Here is a 12470-nt window from a genome sequence, read left to right on the forward strand (position 1 = left end):
GCTGGGACTATAGGCATGCATCACCACACCACTACACCTTGCATACTGTTTAAAAAGTTTATGTAGAGATGGGATTTTGCCGTTGACCAGGCTGGTCTTGAACTCCTGGCCTCAAGTAAACCTCCTGCCTTGGCCTCCCAAAGTGCCAGGATCACAGGTGTGAGCCATCATGCCTGTCCACTAGAGTGTGAATTCTAAGAGACTGCCAGGTTTTGTCTTAAGCCTGGAACTAGTACATCACTTCTGCCACATTCTCTGGGTAAGGAAGAAGTGACAGGGCAGCTCAGGTTCAGTAGAAGGTCCTACGTAAGATGAGGAGGGGAGGAGAAATCACGCTGCCATACTCACCTGTAAAATGAAGGAGGTGAGTATGGCATCCCCAAAGGCCTTCACGGTTTTTACAGTCTATGATTCTCTGATGTAGGCAACACTCATATTTCTGAGAGTACGTTACGTTGATCTCAGGGATGCCCGTTTCTCCACAATATCACTGCTACTCATTTAGCATTAAGCACATGCAGGCTTCCATTATGATTTACCTTATGAATGTAGTTACTCTGACGTCCCAACTTGATGATAAGCTCCTCAAGACTTTATGCCTCCTGGAAACTGCATTACCTGATGCAGTGACCTATATCTCATATGAGGCCTTCAGTGAAGATGTCATCATGATGATGAGGATGATGCTGATAGTATCACTGCTGTTAAACTATCCTGTCTAATTGAATGAGTGCAAAGCAACCATTTACAAAGTTGAAAAATAATGCCACATGACTTTTATGATTTTACAGGTCTTTTAAAAATAGACTTTGTAAAATAGATAAAATGGAGATGCAAATATTATTTCCCATTGAGCTACTGTTTGCTTTAAATGCACACTTTTTTTTTTTTTTTTTGAGACAGAGTCTTACTCTGTCACTCAGGCTGGAGTGCAGTGACATGATATCGGCTCACCGCAACCTCCACCTCCCAGGTTCAAGTGATTATCCTGCCTCAGCCTCCCCAGTAGCTGGGATTACAGGCGCCAACCACCACACCCGACTAATTTTTGTATATTTAGTAGAGATGGGGTTTCACCATTTGGGCCAGGCTGGTCTTGAACTCCTGACATTGTGATTCACCCGCCTCAGCCTCCCAAAGTGCTTGGATTACAGGCGTGAGCCACTGCGCCCGGCCGCCTCATTTTCTTTCTACTACATTTTTTAGCCCCCTTGAACCTAAATGAAATTTCATGCCCTCCTTGCCAGCCCTAGAGCCAGCTGGCTGGTACCAAGGCAAGCTTGAACTTCCAAGATAGTACAGTCACAAGACAGAAATAGCTTAGTCCCTGATTCACTGCTTGCAGCAGAACCATCCACTCAAGAATATGCTCATTACATTTTGCATGAGCAAGAATCAAACTTCTTTGAGGCCAAGGCGTTAGATTTGAGGGTCTCTTTGTTCTAGCAGTTAACTGACACTGAGTGATACACCTAGTTCATTTCCAACATCAACCCTGTGAGTCATTGTCTCATATGTATACTTTAAATTGACCTTTAAATTGAATACTTTTACCAACAAATTCACTTCTACAACATCCCTAATGAGCTCTTATAAGCAAGCTGTGAATATTTGGCTGCCTGTGTCTGTTACCTTTGTTTCTTCCACTCCTTCTTTCACTCATTTATTTGAAAACCATGTGTGAGCATCTGTTGAGTGGCAGACACTATCTACGTCCTTGGGATGTGAAGATAAATACAACACAGTCAGGCAAAAGACAATTACAGAAATACTAGTGTGCCCTGCAAGAGGGGGTGTACACAGGACAATGAGGATATAAAACAATGGAACTACAACAATGAAAGGGCAGAGACTCTCAGGGAGGCAGAGGCAGGAGGATAGCTTAAGCCCAGGAGTTCGAGACCTGCCTGGCAATATAGCGAGACCCCGTTCTCCACACCAAAAAAAAAAAAAGGAAGAAAAAAAAAGACAAAAAATAAAAAAAAAAGGGCAGAGTCATTTTTATGAAGGTTGTAACATCCATACTGAGTTTTGAGAGATGAGTAGCAGTTCACCAGGTAGAGACGGAAAGAGAAAGGCCAGATCAGACAAGGGCACATGCAAAGACCCACAGGTGGGACCCTTGCATCTTGCAGAATGTTCCCTATAGCTGGCCTAAGGATCTGGTTGGCCTAAGGATCTAATGACCCCAGAGATGACTCGATGATAAGCCCAAGTTCTGAAATGATTTTGATCCAAGCAGCATTAACCTGGGGTGCAAAAGAGTCATACGTGGGTTCATGCCTATTATTCTGGAATCTGCCTTGCTTAACTCCAAGATTTATGTGGGGCACTTGGTCCAGGGGAGGTAATTCCTGATATGTTTACATCTAAACTTAGAGGGATAACTTCCCCAGTCTCCTGTAGGGAAGGGTAGGCTTGGCAAAGGTGGTTAGACCTCCAGAAGATCTGCTATGATCCTCATTTATTCAAACATGATCTTCTACTGTGCAACCCCTCGTTGAGGATCTTGTCGCCAGGAAGATTGCATCTCCATCCACCTTGGAGAAACTGGTTCATCTCTCTGCCTGAATTCTAGTCAGCTTGACTTTTTTGTATCCTTGATTTACCTGAATATTACTGGTGCCTAGTCTCCCCGCCCATCTAAGCCTGCAGACAGCATTTTTTAACTCAGTGGTTGCACACAAAACACAGTGTGTTTGGAAAATTATAATTAGCTTCTTATGCCTGGGAGGACATTGGTGATTTGCAAATGGTATGTGCAAGAAAAGAAATTCAGGAGGGAGATCATGATGAGTGTTATACATCATGCTAAGGAGTTTAGATGTAATCTTGTTTAGGCAAAAGGGAACCCAAGGTATGGGTGTGACATGAGAAAAAATAGATTTAAGAATATAAATATAGATACATACACACACAGACCCACATATACATATATTTCTGATAGCAGAAAGGTGAAAGTTGTAAGGTAAACCAGCTAGGAAACTCTTGCAAAAATCTGCTAAAAAATGACAAGGCTAATGAGAGGGAAGTGGAGAAGAGGATATAGATCTCTAAGATATTGAGAGTAGAATAAACCAAATTTAATAATTTCAAATTTAAAGAGACGGGAATCTGAGATGAACGCAGGGTTAATTCCTTGAGGTAGACAATGCAGGCATCAGAGTGTCTTCAGTCAAAAATACGGCCAAAACCTGGAAGGGAGATAAGACATAGGACTGGGGTCCGGGCACTGTGGCTCACGACTGTCATTCCAGCAATTTGGGAGGCCAAGGCCAGCGGATCACTTGAGGTCAGGAGTTTGAGACCAGCCTGACCAACATGGTGAAACCCTGTTTCTACTAAAAATACAAAAATTAGCTGGGCATGGTGGCAGGTGCCTGTAATCCTAGCTACTCAGGAGGCTGCGGCAGGAGAATCACTTGAATCCAGGAGGCAGAGGTTGCAGTAGGCTGAGTTCATGCCACTCTGCTCCAGCCTGGGTGACAGAGCAAGACTCTGTCTCAAAAAAAGAAAAAAAAAAAAAAAAGTAGGACTGGGGAAAGTAATGAATTTAGCTTAGTATATTAAGTGTGAGAGGTCTCTCAGACATAAAGGTGAAGATTGCTGCCAGTTGGAAATGTCGCATATTCTTTAAAACTTATGTCTTGGTAGGAAAGATGGATTTCAGAATTATTTGCATACAGAGGTGTTAATCAAAATCTATGGCGTGGATTGAACCAACAGCTCGAGAACAGGATAGAAAGTCATCCAAGGACAGAATCCCGAGAAAAGGATGCAAGAATGGATAAACAGAGAGAAGACACCCAGAGGAGACCAAATGCATCCAAAAGGAGTGGAAGGAGGCACAGACATTCACGTGAGGACCCTCTCTGGCTTCCCAAACCATCGTCATCCTCCAAGGCTTGGCTGGAATTCCACATCCTTGATGATGTGAAGCCTTCAGACACTCCATACTCATAGGGACAGCTTCCACCGCACGTGTGTCTCTACGCCCCATATATCAAATACAGCCTGGTATTATCATACCACACGCTAGCTCTTGGGGGAAAGGAACATGTCTCGTTCCATCGCAAATGACAAAAAAATTCAACTCAAATTGGCTTAAGAAAAAAATAAAGAAAAGACCAAGAGGAGAATTCTGCCTTTAAGTGTGGTGGCTCTAGGGGCTCAAAGTATGCCCTTCTCCACTTCTTGATTCTGCTTCTCTCTGAGGTGGCTTCATTCTCAGGCAGCCTATCCCCATAGATGGACACACCGTTCCAGGCCTACAATTCATTTTTCAATAACTCCAATGGGAAAGAGATTGTGATTCATGGTCATTCTAAGCTCTGATTGGTCCTCATCAGGTAACCTGCCTATTTTTAGCCCCTCATCACTGAGGACAGGGGAGGCTAGGCTCCAATTTGACAGGCTAAATCACATGATGAGGAAGTGAACGTAGAGTCAGTTTCACTGTGGAAGGACTTTGACATGAACCAAATGATACACACCAAGAAAAAGAGAAGGATCACCAGAATAACTCAGGATGCTGTTTCCAGAAAATAAAAAAATGAAAATTGATGCTAGTTAAGTCCTTTAGGAAGGGTGCACTATGAGGACCTTGCATGCAATAGGCATTTAACAAATGTTTCTTGATTGCTGGGTTACAAACTTAACAGCCCACTTTAATCATTGAAAGACAGGAAAATGTGTTATTAGAGAAGTGGCTATTGTTTGTGTGATAAGGAGAAAGCAGAAAGGAAAGGAAACATCTGGTATTTGTACCCACTGGTATCCTAACTAGTGGAGGTAGACAGAATGCAGAGTAGGTGACAGAGAGACAGAAACGCAAAGAAAAGTGAGTGGGGGCAGGGCGGGGTGGCTCACGCCTGTAATCCCAGCACTTTGGGAGGCTGAGGTTGGTGGATCACGAGGTCAGGAGATCGAGACCATCCTGGCTAATACGGTGAACCCCATCTCTACTAAAAATACAAAAAAAAATTAGCCAGGCATGGTGGCGGGCGCCTGTAGTCCCAGCTACTCGGGAGGCTGAGGCAGGAGAATGGCGTGAACCCGGGAGGCGGAGCTTGCAGTGAGCCGAGATCGCGCCACTGCACTCCAGCCTGGGCGACAGAGTGAGATGAAAAAAAGAGAGGAAGGAAGGATGGAAGGATGGAAGGAAGGAAGGGAGGGAGGAAGAGAGAAAGAGAAAGAGAAGAAAGAAAAGTGAGTGGGGTGCGTGTGTGAGTGTGAATGGTGATGGGGGCTGCCTTGGCTTGAAAGCCACCCAACTTCTGAGATGTCTGGATAATGAGAATAGCAAGCTTGGATATATAAATCAAATCTACATTATTAGAAAAGTTTGACATTTGCTAAATTACCTATGAAAACTTATCCTCGTTGTTAAGAACCAAAAAAGTGTATTCATTTCAAAGCTAAATGTCAAGCTCCCTTAAAGATCTAACACCTACAGATGGGAGGCAGGGGAGGAGGGTGGGGGCAGAAAGCTGTGCAAATTAAAGGCAATAAACTTTCCAGACATCTTTATCTCTATAACTGCTCAGAGATGTCTCCAGCATTCTTAGTTAATTGTATCTTTCTATTGTGTCTATCTATTGGCAACCAAGTTCTTGAAGGTATGCTCACCGAGCAACATTTGAAAAGTAAATTGACACACTGGAAGACAGACACGACGAAACGGACCTAAACTCACTTTATTTATAGACGAGAGCCAGAGATGAGTTAACAAGATAGCCCACTAAATAAATGACTCAGAATATAAAACTAGTAGTTCTAGAACCAGAAGACTCTGGCAAACATCCAAGACAACTCTTTACAAAATCAGAATTAAGAAGCTCCTCACCCCATATGTTTCCATGAATCAGTTATCCAGTACTAAACTGTACCATTTATTAACAAGAAAGCAAAGGAAATAAATTTGAAATAGATAGTTGGAATAGATTGCATAAAAATATTTCCAAGTCAATAATTCTTAAGAAAATTTTACCCACTAAAGTATTTCAAATTAAAATATACCAGTTTTACCTAAGAATGGTTATTCTTGAACATTTACAGATTACAGCATACTGTCTGATATATACCTATCTAACCCCCCATACATACATGTGTAATTCTGTATCCATATACACAAAATTGCACATACATATGAGTGTGTTTTATGCAAACACATGAAAAGGTGCCCATCAAACTAACACCTCCCCCTTAGACTTCTTTCGTTTATTACCTAACAGCTGTATGAGGAGCTAAGTTGGAGAGAACCTTGTTTTTACTGGGGAGAGAGTAAGGGATGTTCAATTGTTCAGAAACACCACAAGAAAGGAAAGAGGAACCCAAGGACCTCCAAGAAGTGAATCAATGCCTCCAAATACACTTTCTGAAGTTACGAAGAAAAGCTGAGCCAACATTATTACTTTAAAAAAAATTCTGGTAAATCTGTAATAGTCTCATAGGCTTATTCATTTTTGGATATGAGAAGCCAGGGAATCTACCTTTCATAATCTCTCTTGTAAGGAAACGTATTTCAAGTTTAAACACCTCACTTAAAAACAGTTTCTGGCTATTTGTACACTGATAACCTCTTGTGTTCACACACACACACACACACACACACACCACATGCATGAACGTGTACTCTTCCAAAGTGTGTGCACTAGTAGAAACTTCACAGTCTCCAGCATTGTTTAAGCTTTTACCTTTATAATGTAGATTCTGGATAGGATTGAAACCATATGTGCAAATATGCATACCCACACACATACCTACATATCTTTGACAGTTAATGCCCCTCCTATTTCTCGAAAATCGTGTTCTCTAGTTTAAAAAAAAAAACGTTATTAACTATGCAAGTGACCTCTTCCATAATCTAAATGCATGTGACTAAAATGCTTCAATGGAACCAAAAGTGGCTGCCTTCTGCAGGGAGAAGACGTGGGTCTCTAAGCAGGTGTCGGAGAGCTATTTGCATAGAGACCTCAGGCAGCTAAGGGAGGAAAGGGGACATACAGAGTGATTGTGGGTAGAATTGACACGATTCCTCTGCCCCTATTTAAATTACCCACTGTGAGTCTGTCTGCTAAGATGTCAATTCTTGACAACAGAGTGGGTGCCCTCCTTCCATCCCCTTCCAACCCCTTCCAAAAATGGTCTTGGAAAAAAGAGAGAAAATGACACTGAGGTTTTTGTCAGGTCTTCTGTCCACACAGCAATGTAATGACAGAGATCTCCAAAGGAAGCACAGGGACTTACTGCCCCTCTTCATCTATCCATGCTCTTGGGCATATCTTTGCTACCTCTCTTACCTTGAAAGGTTAGGATTCCTAAGGCCATTACATAGGTCATTACCCTAGTCCCTGGGAACATTAAGTGATGTCTCTAATAAGGAACAAGGACTCTATGGGAGCAATGCAATTGCTTTCATTGGGATAACAGGAATCTTCACTGTGTCAGACCAGTTAACAAAGGGCCAAAGAAGCTTGGAGAATGGCCTGCTTTTTGTTTTTGTTTTTTCCTTTTCATCACGCTGTGACTATTGTTGGTTCTTTCCTCCTAAGGCCATCTTCTTTGGGGGGATTCTAAGTATAGGTGGATGGCCACTGAATCGGATAGCCTTCTTTTTAGCATTGTGTGGGAAAGCTACAAAGGACTGGGGAAAGAAATCCATTTTATTTTTCTACATACTTTTATGGTATATGAAAATTGATCTACTCCCCTCAGTTAGATAACCATGAGTCAGAGAAATACAGTTACAATAAAGTGGCAGTGTCATTTCTAAAGTAGACCATGCGCCAGTTCACAAATGATAGCCAATTAAAATAAGTTATTCCTGTCTGGTGGGGCTGTGTGAAATGAACTATCACCCAAGATGAATTAAAACCTGGGCTTGGAAGACTTCCTACTGACTACCCTGCAGTATAACTTATAATTATTTCTGTTTACTCCTGAGGTGGGGTGGAGGAGTCAGGAAGGAAACTGGCTTAGCTCTTATCTGGATATGAGCGAGATCAATGAAAGGGGCATCTTCTTATTAAGGTTTTGATCCATAATTTTTTCTTGAGACAAGAGTTTCACTCTTGTTGCCCAGGCTGGAGTGCAGTGGCATAATCTCGGCTCACTGCAACTTCTGCCTCCTATGTTCAACAGATTCTCCTGCCTCAGCCTCCCAAGTAGCTGGGATTACAGGCATGCACCACCACGCCTGGCTAATTTTTGTACTTTTAGTAGAGATGGGGTTTTGTCATGTTGGCCAGGCTGGTCTTGAACTCCTGACCTCAGGTGATCCACCCCCCTCAGCCTCCCAAAGTGCTGAGATCACAGGCGTGAGCCACCGCATTCGACCCATAAATATTTTTTTCAGTTACCACAGTGTCAGGTGTCTACATGGACGTAGAGGTATAAGGGAATCTTAGGAAAGGACCTGTAACTAGAATCTCTAGCCTCAGCACAACAGCCTGCAAGGCCTTGTTCCTTGCCCAGCACACATCTTGGGGGACTGGGACACATCTGCATGTATTTTCTATATTTCTGGATGTAAACAGTTTTATTATTTCATAATCACAGGTGTGTCTTTTTAGGGAGTAATTTCTATTTTGAAGGTGATATTTTTTCTTTTTTTGAAAACTTATCCAAACCTTGGGAGATCTAACAGAAGTGGATCCCTAGAGTTTCAATTATTAAAGAACAACCTCATCCTCAGTTGTACCAACTAACATGATTAATGGGGAGGGGAGATTCCAATCAGCCTCTCTCTGACTCTCTATTCTTTGGTTTCTCATTTTCTTTCTGTGTATCTCTGTATTTCTCCGCATCTCTGACATCTCTACTATTTCTATGTCCCTGCAGGTGTGAGCTTCTAATTCCTCCTTCTGTGTACTATGTCAAAATCTCTTATAAATACACACACATGCACACACATCATACACACTCACATTTACCCTCCTGTCACTTAAGATTTGAAGGCACAAACCTCAACAACAAATCTCTTTTCTTGCCCGTACCCTTACATTTAGCCGTGAAATGTGAGTTTTCCTGGAGCCGGTTAAATCAAGGAAAACCAGTGCTCCACCCTTCAGATTCCTTTAGCTGAGACCCGTTGCTCCTGGCCTAGAGATTCCTCCATGCCAGGCTCAGATAACAGACCTATGTCCAATCGGCAGGAATGTAAAAGTCATGAGCTTGAAGATGGGTCATTTGACATCAAGCCATCCTTTCAGGAATTTCTAATCCAAGCACCCATCAGAACCCATGCCTTGTTCCATGAAAACATTCTTCCCTGTGCTTGGGGCCGAAAGGGGTACCATGGCCCTGTTCTACTCAATGTATTGCTGGCATATTCCTAGGTTCTTCAGAACGTGTCTCAATATACTGCCCTGTCCCTACAGTTTTCCATTTCTTTCACATATTCATTTATTCAATTAATGAATATTTATTGAGCATCAGCCACATGCTAGACCCTGGTCAACACTTGGAGAGGGTATCAGGGAGCAAAATGGCAGGTCACCTTATCCATTCTCCTTAAGTTTGGCATTTTAATTGAGCTACTCAATTTCTACCTACACCCTAGACTATAGTCCCGTGGATGATCCATTCTCTCAGACTCTCTGATCCTGCCTGACTTTGATTCAGTTCTTGGCTTCTCCTGATGCTACCTTAATTATCCCATGCCTCATACTCCTGTGGCTATCCTATCCTCCAAATTAATCCAATTCTCACCTTCCTCACTTGTCTGGTCCATCTCATCTTTAAAAGGACTCTGACACCTAATAGTAGTGTAGGGTTACAGCATGAAGGCCATTCCTTTATCTGAGAAAGAACACACTAGTCTGCTTCTTGAACTTAATTATAAATGAGGAAACTCCTTCACCATGGATTCATCGCAGCTTTCTGTGCAAGGTGGAGACTTTCTTCACACATTATAACAGGGGCTCCTGTTGTAAGAGGGCTCTAAGCTCAGCTGTGAAAAAAGATGCTGCCCTTAATCCCCAAAGCCTTATAAATACTCAGATTCCTCAAGAGGCTGAATAGAGAGCTTCAGAACCCCAGGTACCTGCTTGGCCTCCAGAATCTTCTCACTGTGAAAAAGATGCCAGGTGTTAACTTCTTGATGTAAAGAGTGTGTGTGTGTGTGTGTGTGTGTGTGTGTGTGTGTGTGTGTGTATGTATGTAAGTAAGTACCATCAACCATTTCCTTCTACCTCCTTGAAAGCTGAAATCTTTACTCATCATGTCATCTTATGCCCCTAATGCAGGTCATTGGAAGCCCTCAGATTCACAAAATTTTTTGCACCTTATGCCGTGACATCTAGTTCAGTGAGTCTTCATATAGCCCCACTGTATAGACATAAGAAAGGATTTCCAACTCCCCTGGGAAGCCTATAGTGAAATCACATTCATAAATCTGTTCACCTTTTCTACCACTTAGCTTTTACTAGTATTCTTATAAATGTTCTCTCTCTGTCCTACAGTTAATAAATTAAACGAGCAAGTAACAAAGAAAAATGTTGGATGTTGTGTGCATCCCAGAGACTTAGGGTGAAACGGTTCCAGAAAATTAACCTGTGTTTGCAACTGCTGCTCTACGGGGTATGGATGCAGCAGCTGAGGAGATGGACAGGGGGTTTGCAGGGGTTCCAGTCCTTCCCTGGGGCCTTGATTCCCCAGGCAAAGGCTCCCAGCAAAGCAAGAACAGGAACGTCGCGCATGTCAGTTTCCAAATCTGTGGTTAATGTTTCATACAGTCCAACTCAAGGCAGATGAATATTTCAGCAAAAAGAACTGCTCTGATATATGTGGATGTCACTGAATTAAGAAAGCCACTAAATTAACTGCAGTTACAGAGAAGTAAGAGGAAAGGATTTGAGAGAATAGATAGATTCATTTCCTCCTCTGCTCCTCCAAGCTCTTGGCTTTTCCCTCTATTTTTTTTTCCTCTTGCCCTTCTCCATGCTTCTCCCTCCAATGTTTTCTTTAATTTTATTTTATTACACTTATTTTTCTTATGCAGACTCCTGAAACAGAAACATGAATTATATGAGTGAGAATTTGTGTATCCTTCTTTCCAGGGGGAAAACCTGGGCAGTGAACAATAAACATTTCTCCCCATCTTTGAGACCCCTTTATCATCCACTGCCCATCTCCCTACCCAGGAGTTTCAAATGCTTCAGCTAATGCAGTAAGCTTTAGTTTATTTAAGCAGGGACAGGCAGGGCACTGTGACTAGAAATCAGTAGTAAATTCCACAATTAGGGAGCAGAGCTGCTAAAAGCTCTTCCTCAAAAGGACCCAAGATTATACTGTGAACAAATTAAATTGCCTGCTGCTTCCATTCTCACCGGGTGACTGAGGACATATGGTGACAAAAGATCGAGCAAATAAATTGAGTTGGATTCCTGCTTACAAAGAAAAAAGTGTGGGAGAAACTTAGAATCCAATGTTGAATTTTAAAAACTGCAATTCCCACCAAAGGAGGAAGGAAGTCTGGACATCTAATACTTTTTCAGAACATAAGGACTTGTCCTTTAGTAACCTACATTTGGGTAATGCCATAGGCTGGCACTTTTGCAAGTGAAGAGTTACAGCCCTCTAGCTCCCAAACAACTAAGGCATTAATTAATCTCACCAAATCTTCCTGATGAGATTGCATTCTCAGCCTGGCAGTATTTCATAAATGATATACAGTTCAAGTGGAGAGGGCCAGGAGATACAGACGTCCACTCAACGATCCAATGACAAAGGACAACAAAGGCCACTCTACTTGAAGATAGTCTCCAGACATTTTAATCAAACTGAATTGCCAACAAGAGCTGAGGCCAAGCAACAAAACTCCTACATCATCACGTTAGGCAATGTTCATGAGGAAATTCACAGGCTAAAAGAGTACAGACTGAAATCCAATCATTTAATTAAGGAATTACATCACCTTTGCCTGAATAACAGCAGAAAACTCTAGCATTGTATTCACCAAGCAAAACTTCCCAGAGGAATCTGCCAAAACCAAATGTCAAGTGGACTTGTCAAGGTCACACAATGACACAACACTGAGAGATACAGTGAGAGACTAACTAGACCAGTACAAGAGTAGCAGTTGGTTGGTTCATAGCAATGGATGACAGTTTTATAGTACTGTTCCTAGCCTGAGCCTCAAGAACTGAAGAGAGCATCCCACCATCAGTCTGCCAACAACAAATTCCTTTTTGCTTTTCTTTCTTTTTTTTGAGACAGAATCTTGCTCTGTTGCCCAGGCTTGAGTGCAGTGACACGACCTCAGCTCACTGCAACCTCCACCTCCTGGATTCCAGTGATTCTCCTGCCTCAGCCTCCCAAGTAGCTGGGATTACAAGTGTGCAACACCCACCTCAGCTAATTTTTGTATTTTTTTAGTAGAGATGAGGTTTCACCATATCGGCCAGGCTGGTCTTGAACTCCTGAGCTCAAGGGATCTGTCCACCTCAGCCTCCCAAAGTGCTGGGATT

The sequence above is a fragment of the Hylobates moloch genome, unplaced genomic scaffold, assembly GCF_009828535.3.
Source record: "Hylobates moloch isolate HMO894 unplaced genomic scaffold, HMol_V3 SCAFFOLD_21, whole genome shotgun sequence".
Classification (NCBI taxonomy): domain Eukaryota; kingdom Metazoa; phylum Chordata; class Mammalia; order Primates; family Hylobatidae; genus Hylobates; species Hylobates moloch.